This window comes from Panicum virgatum, chromosome 1N, assembly GCF_016808335.1.
Source record: "Panicum virgatum strain AP13 chromosome 1N, P.virgatum_v5, whole genome shotgun sequence".
In the NCBI taxonomy this organism is placed as follows: domain Eukaryota; kingdom Viridiplantae; phylum Streptophyta; class Magnoliopsida; order Poales; family Poaceae; genus Panicum; species Panicum virgatum.
This window is the reverse complement of record NC_053145.1, coordinates 308,561-323,701: the sequence shown is the minus strand read 5'-3', so window position 1 is coordinate 323,701 and position 15,141 is coordinate 308,561.

Genomic DNA, 15,141 nt, shown 5'->3' with positions numbered 1-15,141 from the left:
CCATTAGCTTTAGAGGCAACAAACAAATTTGCACCTGTTATGTGGAAACTGAAAGTCCCTCCCCGTATTCATATTTTTCTTTGGCTTTTGGCTAATAACAAGCTTCTTACCAGGGACAATCTAGCAAAAGGAGAGAGGTTGCTGATAAAACTTGTCTATTTTGCAGTGAACACGAGTCGACCCATCACTTGTTTTTTGATTGTTGTGTAGCTTCTCTTACTTAGGAAGCTGTCTCTAATGCTTGTGGTTATGTACTTGGAGCCGATTTTGAATCGGTAGCCAAGTGGTGGATCAGAAATGATAATTTTACAGACTTAAATGATATTACAGCTGCTGCCATGTGGTCTATTTGGAGACCAAAAAATGAATTATGTTTTCAAGGTGTAGCGTGGAAGGACATGAAGACTTTGTTGAGCAAGATCGTGAGGACGACAAGAAGATGGAAACCATTGAGCAGAGAAAGAGATTGGCAACGGCTGGAGACCTTTGTTGGGGCTACGCTAGCCCGCGCGTGTGCCCCAGGAGCGCTCCTGGCGCGCAATGTCCGACACCCACTCTCTTTCCTTTTTTGGAAAGTTTTCTTATCCCGCATTTTTCTACTTTTGAAAATTTATAATTTATAAATATAAGTTTTTAGTATAATTTTTGCGCGTCTTCAGTGGAGACAGGCGCGGAGACAGGGGGGCGGGCAGGGGCCTGGCCCCCCATGGTCCCCAAAGTTCCATTAGAAATTTAAATTTTGATTAAATTTGTATGGTTGGTCCCCCCTAACAATGAAAAAAAAACGTCTTCCTGGCTCCGCCCCTGAGTGGAGAATAAACTATCATCATAACTTTTTATGATAGACATAACTTTCACGTATAATTTTTTTCTAGCAACTTGAGGAATAATTTGTTAGTGTAACTTTCACGATACATATAAATTTTTAGCATAACTTTTACGATCTATACAATTTTAATGCATAGATTTTTTTCAAATACTTATCGAGCATAATTTTTAGCATAACTTGTAGAATGTTGTCTTTATCAGGGAGATTCATCTTACAAAATTCTTTTACACAAGTTCATCATTCAACTTTTCACGTACGAAATTCATCATACAACTTTTGAGTGCAACTCTCAGTATACTTTTTTAGATAACTTTTCACACAATTTTGATGCATAAGTTCGTCATACAGCTTGTGAAAATATAATTTGTCGAGATAACTTTTCAACACAACTTGCTGGATAACTTTTTATATATAAGTTCATCATACAAATTCTAAGCACAATGCTTGATATAATTTTTAGTAGATTTTTTTCTAAAGTCTTTGTCAAGAGAATTTCTCTAGAGAAATACATAGTAGAAAGTAAAAAGTTAAAATCTGAAAAAATGAATAATAAATAGTAGAAAGTAATGGGTTGGGGCGCTTGATATTTGTGGGCCCTACAGATTTGCAAATTCTCAAAAAAAATCCTCAAGACCCGGGGGCAATAATAAAATCAATGTTGACTGTGTGGGCTGGCACAAACAGGCCAACCATCGATCGGCCCAGCTGCGCGCGTCATTAAATGGACCAGGAAAAAAACGGAAAGGTAACAGGAACGGACCACTGCCCGCTGTCGGATCGTTTGGTGGGAACTCAACTAGCCCGCGATTGGATTCTCGCCTTTGTTGGAAGGCTGGAATGTACGACGACAGTGACACTGGAGCTTGGGTGGGTTCTATCGACACAAGGACCTGGACTGTAGGAGGCTTATTCTACTATGCCAAGGTGGTACAGTGCAAGTCAGGAGGAGATGGTGCTAAACGTTACAAGAGCATCTGATGCAGTTGGCAGCTCTTTACCCTCAGGCACTTCTTAGCTTCCAAAATTGTATGCTCATGAGAGCTTTTCTTTTTTTTTTTTGCTAGCGGACACACCTTTACAACTGAACTCTCATGTACGCTAAACGCTTTGTGTCGCTGCAGGAAATAGGTGACTACTAAACTACTCGATTGCTTGAATGTTGTGCACTTGATCAGATATGGTCTAGCACGCAAAGACTCGAGGATTTAGACTGGTTCGGACCTGAAATGCCCTACGTCCAGTATGGGGGTGGTGTTCTTGCTCTATTACTCTCGAGTCCGGGTGCTCAAAGTTCAGAGGGGAGCTTACAAGCTGGTCTCGTAGTATCGAACCCGTGAGAGTCCAACCCTTTCCTACGTGGGGGGCCTTCCCTTTTGTAGTCCAAGGTGGGGTCCCCATTTACAGTTGTCTAGCGTTGTGCCTCTGCACTGTCGGGGCACAAATCTATCTTGTCAGTCGTCGGGACCCACTCAGTCGATCGGAAGTGGATGAGCTTGATCTTGGCAATCTTCTGGAGCAAGGAATGATCCTGGCGATCTCCTTCAGCGGTATGTCCCCTGGTGCTTGTCCCATCCTGGCTCAGTCGGGACGGCGCGACCTCCCGGTCGGTCGGTCGGGGGTCTCCTTCGGTCTTGTCCGCCGGAGCCTGGGTTTCTTGTCTGCGGGGCTATCTTACGTAGCTCTGTCACCAAGCGGCGCGCCTGGTGAGGGGTATCTTACCGAGGCCTGGCCGGGAGCGTCCGGTCACGGTCGCAGGCGTAATGGAGTGGTGCGCAGAGGCAACCATCATTACGGCGAGGGGAGGCAGTGTCTGTGGACGCCTCCTCCCGTTGTGTCGAGGGGCCCGCACGAGCGGCGTTGTCCCCTTGTCAGAGAGGCCTGCAGTCTTGGCCCTTGGCGCAAGATAAGGAGGAACGGCGCCTTGAGCCCTGCACGGGGGCTGTCTTGGCCGGCACGCCTGTCAGGGGACGCGGCGCTCTTGGAGCGCATGTCTTAGGCCTCCAACCCGGCCTCGGCCCGGAGCGCCATGTCGGGAAGCCGCCACGTGTCCTGGAGGTCGGGCTCCCAGACCCATTCGCTTAGCAGCAAAGGTAGCTTCCTGCGTGGCTCAACGGGCCGTCCCGTCCATGGCCCAATATGTCTGTTGTGCTTGATTTTATATAAGTGGGGCCTGTTAGGGACCCCTAGTTTATTCCCCCATCAAAGGCCCCCGAGCGGTTCTACGATTTTTGAAAAGTAATCATGGAGCCGTTGGTCTCGGCTTTGATGGCCCCTGACCGGGGCGTCCCATCCAACTGCCCGCGTCTTCAGCTTTCGGCACGCGCCAATGGTGGCGTGACGGGGTCAGGCCTGTCTTGATGGCCGGCTGACGGGTCGTGGAATCGAGACCGGTCATCGCATCTTATCGTTGTACTGTGGACGTCTCGTTTTCCCCCGCTCGGGACCGCTTCCCATTGGTGGGTCGTACAGCGATCGTGCCCCGAGTGATGCGGCAGTTGCCGGGCGCGCTGGTGCCATTCCGCCAGCATTAATGCGGGATTTTGGATAGGTGAGGGCTATTGGCGTGCCCCGTTCAGGCCGGCCCACTGACTGCTGGGGCCATCGGGGCCTTCGTTGGCCTATAAATAGAGGGTTTGTGGATACATGGTTCCACATAAGTAGACGGGTCATGGAGTTCCATTCGCCAGTTCTCTTCCTCACACCCCACACCCAGCCTCCAGATGAGAGTGGACGTGGCTCATTTTTCCGGTGCTAGAAGAATGCTTGCGAACGGCGGGGGATCTTCCTCAGGGATGAACTCACCGACGAGTTCATCCCGCTAACCGCCACCCGACGCCGAGGAGTTCGAGGGCTTGCTGCTGGAGTCAGGCAAGCCTGGCCACTGATGCCCCGGCTCCCTTGCCAATTGGCGAGGGGGGCCTCCGGCTTCTGGTGGCTTTCATGGTCTCCTTTCGGCGTCGGTTTGGAGACTTGGTGGTGGTACCACTCTACCCTGCCATGGGGGGTTACTCTTCTGCTCTGCGTCCTTCTTGCGGTTGCCGCTCCCTCGAGATCTCGGGTGGGCAGTTCACGCGTCATCGACGCGGAGCCGCAGATCCGCTGCCTCATCTTCCAACCTAAGGTTCAAAGGCTGCACAGCCCAAGTGCTGTGCGCCGAGGTAGCGGGGGACGGTGAAGAGTTCCTATCTCGCCAGGCAGGGTGGTCTTGCCACCATGATGGGTCTCCACTCCTCCGCCATTTAGAGTGGTGCCTGGAAGCTGCCGTGCCCAGCAGAAAGGAGATCACGGCACGGCTTCCGGCGTATGAGGAAGATACATGTGACACCCCGGCCTACAGATAGTACTGGAGAAGTTGAGGATCTCTCAAATGAGGCAGAAGAGTTATGCTATAGTTCCTTTTCTCGGAGTTATATAACACCTATCTGGAGTTAGCAGCAGAGATGCCTGCGCAGTGTTGTCTAAATAAGATAGAACTTTAAATAGTGGGGTTTTTCTCTCTTCCTTGGCCTTACCAATCTGTGTTTCCTCTTTGCCCCAGCTCAGATGTCGGCAGAACAAAAAGGCCTTGGAGACCGTGCAATGGGTGATAGTGTTCATGCAATAGTTTCCGTGAAGCAGCCGACAACGGTACAAGATCAGTTCTCGCAAACAACATACCACCCGAAGAATGGTGAGAAGGCTTACCCGTGTTGCCAATTCTACGGCATCCCTTGTCGTCAAGTTCGTGCGACTGAAGATGAAGCCACAACTAGGAGGAACCAGAGGTTGTTCTCCGGTACAAAGAGAAAGATGTCTCATCAAGAGCAGCTAGCAGAGGATTCCCTTTTCCTTGACTCCCCGTCGGTCGATGAGCTACAGACCATCCAGAAGAGAAAGGATCCTAAGTGCTCTAGAGATACACAGGTCGAGAATCAAGCTCTCCATGATTATGTTGATGGGTTGACTATCACTATGAATGTGATTCAGCCACGCGGTCGCAAGGAGTCCAAAGAGCAAGCAGCAGAAATGATGCAAGATGTGATGCTAAGTTCACATGGAGGTCAACCAAGTAGCGCCATTCACCACCACCGCATGTGCTACCAATGCGGGCAAAAAGGTCATTATGCCAAAAGTTGTCCACAGAAGCGCCTTCCACCGGCCCCACGGCAGGCAGGACAGCAGGGGCGCCCAACCCAAGCCAGGGCACCACGACAGGGGAAGGTGAAGCATGTGACGGCCGAGTCAGCGGCCGAGTCTCTGAACGTGGTTGTTGGTACGTCCATGGTCAACTCATATCCTGCTACAGTGCTTTTCGATACTGGTGCTACGCATTCCTTTATTGCACAGTCTTTTGTCGAGCATCATGGTATTCGTACTAGCACATTAAAGAAGTGCATGTTAGTATCTTCACCTGGAGGACAATTGAGGTCTCATATCTCCTGCCCCAGAGTCAGTGTTTCCATAGGGAGAGTAAAGTTCAGTACAAATCTGATGGTGATAGACACCAAGGGTATTGATGTGATTCTGGGAATGGATACTCTTACCAGATGGGGAGTCCGTATTGTTTGTGCTCAGCGGACAGTTCACTTGTCAGCATCTGATGGCCAGGAGGTGACAGTCAGTGCTACAGAGCCTTCTGGTTTTCTTCATCAGATGGAGGCTAGACCCACGGATGATATTCACGTGGTGTCTGAATTTCCAGATGTCTTTCCGGAGGACTTGCCAGAAGAAGGAAGAGGAGTTGATGAAGACATATCTGGATCTCTTTGCTAGCCAGCCCAGAATCTCGGGACGAGATTCCTGTAAGGGGGTAGGATTTGTAACACCCTAATTTAATTTTCCTATTTAATAATAAATTTAATTGGCTTTAATTAAATTTCTAAGGTGTATTGTGTTTAGACTTGCATTTAATCTAATTTTGATCCTCAAGTAATTAAAATGTATCATAGGGTCAAAATATTTGTGCATTCATGCTGGCGCATTGTTCTTTTTGTTTGAGTGCTAGGTTTGAATTCAAATTGGATTTTGAATTCAAATAAAATGAGTGGTGCTTGAGATAGGAAATAGGAAATAGGAAAGGAAAGGAAAAACCCAGAAAAAGAAAAGAGAAACCAGCCCAAACACAGTTGGCAGCCCAACCCGCTGGCCCACATCCCGACCCGTTTCCCTCCAACCCGGCCCAAACCCAACCGACAACTCAGCCCAGCGCTCACTCGTTCAGCGCTCCTTCCCAGCGCACCACGGCCCAGCTCGCGCGGCCCAGCTCCCCCCCCCCCCGCGCCGGCCTGCTCCCAACAGCCAGCTCACCGCGAGCCGCTCTCGCCCACACCCCGTCGCTGACAACCCGGGCCCCCTCGTCAGCGTCACACCCCCGCCTTCCTTCCTTCAACCTCCAGCCGCGATCCCCGCCCGAGGATCTCGCCGGCCATCCTTATCGGTTGCGCACGCCGAGGCCCGGCCTCCCCCTTTAAGCGCGCCCTGACCCTCCCTGCATCCCACTTTCCTCCTGCAGCGCCGCCCAGAACCCTAGCGCATCGCCCCGCCTTGCCTCCGCTCGGAGCAGGACACCCCGCCGCCGCGGACCAGCCACGCCACGGCCTCCCAGCCTCGGCCAACCCCCGCTGGAGCTCCGCCCCGTGCCCAAGATCTAGCCCGTGCCCGCTTGCCCCGAGTCCACCCGTGCCACGGCTGGATTTTCACCTGAGATCAGTCGCCGGTAAGTCGTTCCACCGCCCGATTTCCTCTCCGCCGTTGACTCTCCGGCCATCTTGACCACTTGTGCACCTCCGCAGCACCACTGCGCGTCGATTCGAGGGGATCCGAAGCTCGGAGGAGCGCCCCTGCACCCGGACCACGTGAGCAGCTCCGAGCGCCGCCGCCGGACTTGCCGTCGACGATCCTGCGCCGCCGCCGGACTTGCCGTCGACGATCCTGCGCCGCTTCCCCGTTCAGTTCCGAGCTCGGTGAGCACCAGTAACGCCTCTCCGTCACTTCGCGCTACAACCTAGGACTCGTAGCGCCCTTTTAGGTGTCCGAACGCCGGCTCGCCGGCGAGTTCGCCGCTGCAGTGCCGCCTCCACCTCCGCGCGCTCCGTTCCACCCGCTGCAGCCCCGCGCTAGTAATCCCAGTAGATCACACGTGCCCCGGGCTTGCTCCAGAGCCAAGCCGCGGTCCAAACCGGCCACGGGAATGTGACATCCCAGAGTTTTAAAATGCTAAGCAAGAAATATTAAATATGATATCATGCATAATCAACCAAGAACATGGAATTGAATACATTTATGTGTGCATGCATGTGTTTGTGTATAGATGCATAGGTCAGAAACCGTAAATAATTTTTAAACCAATGCAAGTATACGTATGAAATCGAATAGGCGTCTCTATAAAATCATGTTAAATCAAAGTTTTGTTGAAGTCAAAGAGATAAAATAAAAATTTGAACATAAAATGACAGGTCCTTGGAACCATAGTTTTCAAAGATTTAAACTAACTTTCAAATTTCAAACTAATATGCTTTGAAAATAATTTCTAAAATATAGCTCAAAATATTTTTTGTCCAAAACCAAAGTTGTAGGTTTTCAAAAGACGAGCAACTTTTGTGTTCAAAGTTTTTCGAGTCGCCACACAAAAATGGGAGAAAAATTTAAATTTCAAAGCGTATAGAACCTTTTCGAATGCACTCAAGTTTTAAATTTTATCTTTCAAACGAAGTTTCAAATGAACTTTTGCCTAACACGAAAGTTGTAGATCTCAAAATTTTAAGCAAGTTTGGTATTCAAATGTTTTTCATTTGAGGCCATGTAGAAGGAGAAAATTTGAGTTTTCAAACTGGAGTTTTGAACTTCGCTTTATTTACTAAATTACCCTCACTCCATCTCCCTTCTCTGCTCACGCCGTTCATCGCCGTTCGCCGCTGGACGTCGAGGCCGCCGGCCACGCGCCATGCCCCAGCCCTCTCCGTGCCCCTAGTGCCTTCCTGGAACTTCTCGAACCGCCATGCGTCGCCGTCCCCTGCACGCACGCCGAGGTTGGCCGCCGAGCCGCCACGACGACATCGTGCAGCGACGGCCGACCGCGCCTCGCCTCCTCCCTCGCCCGTTTCCTCCCCTTTGGCCCGTGCAGCAGACATGCTCGACCCCCTCTCCACTCCTTTCCCTTTCTCCAGAGCCGAGCCGAGTTTTTCCTTGCGCCAGGGAGCTCGCCGTCGTGTCCATCGTCCATGGCGCCACCCCCCCTGCTCCAGTGGAGCTCGCCCCTCCGGTCTCCCTCCGCCCCAAACGACCCTGTAGCTAGCTTCCTTGACATCCACCGGTGCTCCCCGACCCCTCCACCGCCGCCGCGGTTCAGACCGCCGCCGGCCGCCCGCTCCACGTCGAGCTCCCACCTCTGCCCTCCCACAGCTCCAATCAACCCCGGGAACGGCTTCACATCGCCCCAACGGAGCTCCCAAGCCCAGCCAAGCCGCCTCCCCCTCGCCGGAGTGCCGCAGCCACGGCACAGGGCCGCCGCCGGCCGCCGGCGCCCGCGGACAGCCCGCTACGGGCCACCCCAACCCCCACCGAGACCACCGGCAGGTGCGCACGAGCCCCCTCACCCTTTTCCCCAACTTCCCCCTCGCCGCCGGGGCCGAACTTCGCTGGAAACGGCACCGTAGACCCTCCCCTGTTCTGTTCCGTCCGCCAGGGACCCTCCCTGAGAAGAAACAAACTTCCAGGGGCCTAGATGCAAAAGTTCGTTTCCTTTTTCTTTTGTTTTCAAAAACAGCAAACTTGTAAATTCCATATAAAATCGTAGAAAAATAAGAAAAATGCAAACTAAAATGTTTTGGAATACTTAGATCAAAACCTACAACTTTTGTTACAGTCACATGTTCATATTATACTTCTATTTTAATCTAGGATAAAGATTATATTAAATATCACACCAATGTATCTCCTGTTGTGTTCATGAACTAAGGCTAGTTTTTGGACAGTGTGCTACACCGTATATGGATAGATTACTGTAAAAATTTGAGGACATTTTGACAAGTCTAGCTATAGGTTTCATTAGATCTTAGTTTATGCTTGTGTTAAATAGATTTAAATCCACAGGTTCCTGTACTAGTTTTCTTGAGCTGAAATTTTTACAAAAGCCTTAAATTTGTTTCTAGATCCTATGGAAAAATTTTGGGAATTTTTAGTAGAGTATAACTAGTTCTTTTGATTTGTTCATGAATAAACTTTGTAAATCGAAAGCCCTAGTTTCCTTCATTAGAAAAATTTCATATTTTTACTAGAGCTTGGTTTTCAGTACATGATCATGCCTGTAAACTTTTAGCCACTGAAGCTAAGTAGTTTACTCTGTAGATTTGTAGTTAGACAAATGCCTAGGAGAGGAATCTAATTTACTATGCTTGCTGTAAAGCTCAATAAATTATGAAAACTTTACCACGAGCTCATCTTAAGGAATCCAATCCTCAGTTAAAAGATCATTACCAGCACTTGACCTAGGTACGATAGATGTACCACGTGAAGGACGTGATGTTGAAGCCGAAGCAGGTCCCGGAGAAGCTCAAGTGAATTTCATAGACGCCGTTGAGAATCCGATCCCAACTCCAGAAGCCTATAACTAACACTGACCTAGTGTTAATTCCAGGCAAGCCCCGGAGCATATCCTATCTATTTTAAATTATGCAACTTATTACTGTTTCTATCTACTTGCGCATTTAAGTTTACAGGAGTTGCTTGGAACCTTAGCTGCATATTCCTAGGTACCTATGCTTGCACCCTAGTATGTGTAGGTCGCTAGATGGCTAGGCTAATGGTTCGGTAGAAGTCGAGCGATTTCCTGTCACTCGCGAGAATTATAGGAGTTGAATGTCTTCTACATACTGCAACTATAAGGCTCACGGGCGGGGCTGTGGTACTTGTGATGCCCCGTCTGTTTAGTGAAAATGGTTAAGGCCGCAGTGTGTGGTAGTGGTGGTTAAGCGTTTGAACGTACTAACCACATGCCGAGAAATATGGTAATCGGTAAGCTTAAGTACCTGATTGGCCCGGCAAGTGGACTTTACTCTCACCTTCTTTGAACGTCGTTTCTCATGCGCGCACATGCGGGTGCAGAGTCGTCGTACTCTGTAGTCGAGGACGGTGACCCTGATCCACAACCCGGAAAGAAAGGGGAAAAGTCGTGTGGGTGACTTGGTTCCCATACGTGTGTGTTAGGTCTGCCTGGCCAGGTTAACAAATTCGATTCGAATCGTCCGCTTCTCACGGTTTGGGACTGCTTAACCCTTTTGCTACATAGAGTAAGAAGTGAAAGATGATGATGATGAATATGGTTGGTTGGATGATGAAAGATAATTGTTTCCCACCATGTATGCTATTGGACAGATGCTCACCTAGAATGGTTAATTGAACTAGAATTTGGAAGTTAAAACCTGAAATTAAGGATCTACTCTTTTCTGCTTTTCGGCAAAACAAACCCCTCAAGCCAAAAGCCCTGCATGTCTAGATAAAGGGCTAAGTATACCCTTAGTCGGGTAAGCCTTGCTGAGTATTAGTATACTCAGCCTTGCTTGTGGCTTTGTTTTTCAGGTGGTACATCTGAGGATGTGGCTGACGTCATGTACGGGCTTCATCATGACGTCTTGTTTCGTCGCTAGACTATCGTTCGTTTTCCGTCACTCTTGAACTCTGTTGCCTTTTATAAATTCAAACTCGGTTTGTAATAATAATTCAATTTTATACTCTGTGCTGTAAAATTTGTGGAATGTTATATTCTCTGGACTGCTTTGTCGATCCTGTTTCAAGTGGTTTAATCGGGATTTTACCCGACAGCACTGCCGGATTACTCCGTTTTAAGTGCGTGTTAACCCTGATTGTCGTTTTGATAATAGTTAGCGCACTTAAGCCGGATTAATTTAGGCGGGGCTGCCACAGCTGGTATCAGAGCTGCAAAGCATACTTCGGAGAGTGTAACAAACCTTGAAAACCTGTTTTCTTAGAAATTTGACCACAAAAATCACGTTTGCAAATGCGTTGGTCCGTTAAGGATTGTGCATAGTTCTTAAAGCCCTAGGGAAATTATGGGAATTTTGCTAGGTGGCTATCTATTTATGGTTTATTTATATCTGACTTCCAGCACTTTACTTTCCGTCAGACCTTACTTTTGTGCACAATCAATCTTTAAATTCTGTAATGACGCACCTACGCTAAGGTAAGAAGGTAAGGATCCTCAGTCAATTGAGAGAGTCTGACCTTCCCGTCGGTGATGCGAGCCGAACGCTACCCTCAAGCAACGGCTTACTTGAGGTGCTGCCAATATACCAACTATCGGCTGGCTATATTGGGAGTAAAGTATACTCAGTCAGCTGAGGGAGTCTGACCTTCCCGTCGGTGATGCGAACCGAATGCTATGCTCAAGCAGTGGCCTACTTGAGCTGCTGCCAATATACCGACCTCGGTCGATTATACTGGGAGCTCCTGGGCCGTTAGATCAAGATCAGACGGCCCAAAACAAACCAGCCCGGAGTCAAAGAACCCAGAAAAAAACGGTCAGCACTGGTCATTTTGGAGAAAACCCCCTGCTCTTTCCTAGATTCAACCCGCAGTCCATCTCTTTTCAAAAATAATTGCAGTTTGGCCCAGAATTTAGCAAGAAACCCCCTGAGCTTTTTAAATATTGAACCCGCCATCCAGCCCCTGTCCTTTTGCACGTTAGACCCCAGATTTAATGTTTAATTATGTTTAGGTCCTCGGTTTTTGCAGAAAACCCTCAGAAACTTAGTTTTTCTTGCAGATAAGCCCCTAGATCTTGTTTTAGCTCTAGTTTTTGTGTTTTAACTCCGTTTTAGGCGTTCTTTATGTCCACGTGATCGTTGTAACGCGTAGAATAGTTTTAGACTAGTTTAGTGTGCTGTTTTTATGTATTGATGTACTGTTTCTTAGCTTTTGTTAGTGTTGGCTTGTATGTTTATGTTGTGCCTTGTTTTTGGCCATGTGTTCGTGAGTAGACGTTGATCCATTTGAGGAGCCCAAGTACCAGTACCCGAAGCAGCCGTCTTCCAACCAGTTTGAGCAGTAGCAGGAGTAGTACGAGGAAGGCAAGTATAACATGAACAACACCTATCACTTTAAATACATTTTCATACTGCATTTTAATACTGTATGCCTATAAGGACTTTCCTAGCCACTTTATATCCCTTATATATATCCTTTGGGTTGCATTTTGGTTAGTTGTGCTAGGTGCCGCGCTATAACACACTTGGTCTTTTTTTTAATTAATTTGATTAATGGTATATGCAACTTAATTCTGAGAGTGGCCCTCTGTGTTGGCTTGAGCGGCTCACGTCTTGTTAAAATATGTTTTGTTAGAAACATGGTTTAGGGGGGCCAGCACGGTGCTTACTGCCTGGTTGGCCACTCTCCATAAGGACCGGTTCATAGAGCGACAACCTGGGACAACATCGCTACCATAAGACTGGAATGGGACGGTCTTGGCTTACTAATTAGGTCATTTTGGTTCGGGAGTAACTTACCGACGGGGCATGGGGGGGTGGTGAGCTTCAATGGTGCCCAGGCTACGAGGCTTGGTCTGCGTACCCCTCGAGGTGGTTACCATCATTGCGGAGCCTGATTCCTTAGCGGTTACACCTTACCAACGTGTCCTTTGTAACGGCCTCGTAGTGAGTTTGCTAGTCATCTCACCTAAGGAAGTGTGATGAACAACTAGCGTAGCTCACGACTTGTGGGTAAAGATGTGCAACCTCTGCAGAGTGTAAAACTGGTATACTAGCCATGCTCACGATTATGAGCGGCCCAGATCCTCCTTTTGATTAGTGGGGTTATCTCCTTCCGACGAGGGGGGTGCCTCTCGGGGTTACCTTGGTGGTTTCAGTTTGGTTCTCATTAGTAACATGATTAATCTTGATTAATTAGTATGTAACTGGGTTTATGGTAATTCATCAACTTGTAGCAAATAGCTTTAATAAAATTTTGCCAAGACGTAAAAGCTAATGCAGTCAGTCAGCCAACCTTAGAGCCTCATAGTTTGTGTTATACTTGTTGAGTACAAGTTGTGTACTCACCCTTGCCTACTCTACTCTTTTTCCTCTTGGGGACACTCTACTGCTGCTCAGTTCCTGTCGACGCGAGGGAGTATGCTCAGCGTTACCAGGACTACGAGGACTTCTAGGCGTTTGTCTCCCAGTCGACGTCCCTATGGCACCCTGCTTCCGAGAGACTTCGTATATGTTTTTACGCTTCCGCATACTCTGTATCAGATATTTTTGTCATTAATGTAATAAATAACATTCGTATCCGCTTTATTATATCTTTTTACGTGATATGTGCTATGATATACTGTTCATTCTGTTGTATATACGTGTGACTTGATCCTGGCACGTATATGATTGCTCAGTTTATGTTCTTTTATAAACCAGGCGTTACAATACCCAGGGGCGGGTGCCGACGGGGAGTCTTGGGCTAACATCAGCTCCGAAGACTTCCCCTCATTGGCATCGTCTGCCTCCTTCTCTGCCAGGGGTTTCTTGGCGCGGCTGGTGCTGGAAGAAGGCTTGCGATGCGCTACAAGAAGTCTTGCAATGTTCTTTGACCATGTTCTCCAGCATGCCAGGCTGCAGCCGCTGCCTTAGCCCCTTTTTGTTGCTCCCCTTGAGGGAGTAAATGGATTTGATCCATTGTATCTGCTTTGTCCGTGAGTTGAGGACAGCTAGCTTTCGTTTGTTGTAACGGCTTGGAGCCGATTATTCTAAAGGAAGATTAATGAAACAAAGTTGGCCCTGGGGCGTTCTTGTTTGTTCATTTCCTTGTGTTATTTCTTGCGTTTTCGTGCCTCAACGGTGACTGACTCCATTGCGATCTGATAGAAATCGGAGGAGGTGAACCCTGCCGCTCGATCTAGATGGCCCGGAACGGCGGGTTCGGTGAGCTCAATAGCGGGTAGGCCCAATTAAGGACAATCCGAGTGCAGTCCGACCCTGCCACGGACGACCGGGTCGACGGAGCCCCAGATGGGAGCACTCCACTGCTCTACATCCCGCATCCCAGACAGATGCCCGAGCCATTGTTGACGGTCGTTAAGTGCGAAATATGACCGTCAACTATACTCAATAAAGAAGGAAAACTATACCTCTTACTCGCATATTTGTATCACTAACCTAGCTCCACAGTTGTTTTCAAGAATTTATGATTCCAGGAGCACAAGTCCGGAATAAAACGAAAACATGATGAATACGCAGACAGAAGACACAAACGATCGTATCCTGCGTAACATGAGCAAAGGAGGCCCACAAACCAGAGCAAACCGACCAACCAAACCCCGGCACCGACCATCTGACATCAGGACCCACAAAGCAGAGAACCAGCAAAGGTCGGTGGCCAGTGGCGCCAAGGGGGGGTCGGCCGACCCCACCTGGTAGCCAAACAGGCTGAGTTTTGGCGGGAAGCTTGATCTTATCCTCCTGAGATCGGTTAGGCATGTTTCCATGTATAGAGATGGTGGGAACCGACCTCTCTAGCTATAAAAGGGGCCTTCCACCATTCTCTCTCTCTCACCACTTGGAAGCCTCTCTCTCTACACTCTCTTGTGACTTGTACTCCTTAGGGTAGTGGAGTTAGGCTAGTACTTCATCTCCTTAGCGAATCCAATCGTCCTCGGGGTCGGCGAGCAATCCTCGGCCTCTGGTATGGCTTTGTATTCCGACTTTCTTTATATTAATCATTCAGAGTTCATTCTTGGTTATCTTGCTATGTTCGTAGCTTGCTTAGCCTTGATAAGTGCTTTATCAAGTTATATTAGTTGCATGCTTAGACTAGATGATCTGGGTAAGGATATCGGTTCGTTGTGGTTTCGGGCTTGCCTTAGCATCTTACCTGTCCATCCGAAGGGTGGGGGACCCGGGGGTGCTAGGGTAGTGACCTCATATGCGGACATGGTGCCCGGGTATGTGGGATCCTTCGGATATGACGTTGCTCCACGGTGTGACTGGGGGTAGACCGCAGGTGGTGATAGCCCTGTCGGTCAGCCGGGAAGCTGCTTCTCGGTTAGCGTACTCCCTGACGTTCGGGTACGGTGTAGGAGTTCATGCAAAGATGAAACAGGACTGGATGTTCTCCAGTGCGGGTCATTCTCCCCGATGTCCCTAATTTCCCGGCACCTGCAGCTCTAAGCAACACAGCTAATGTAACTTATCCACTAACATGATTAGTATAACAGGAATCTTTGCCTATGCTCCCACTAACCTTAGGATTGCTTGTTTATTTTTTATTCATGAGAGTTGGCTGTTCTGTGTGTGTCACATTACCCCTGATTATCTTTATCATATTTCACT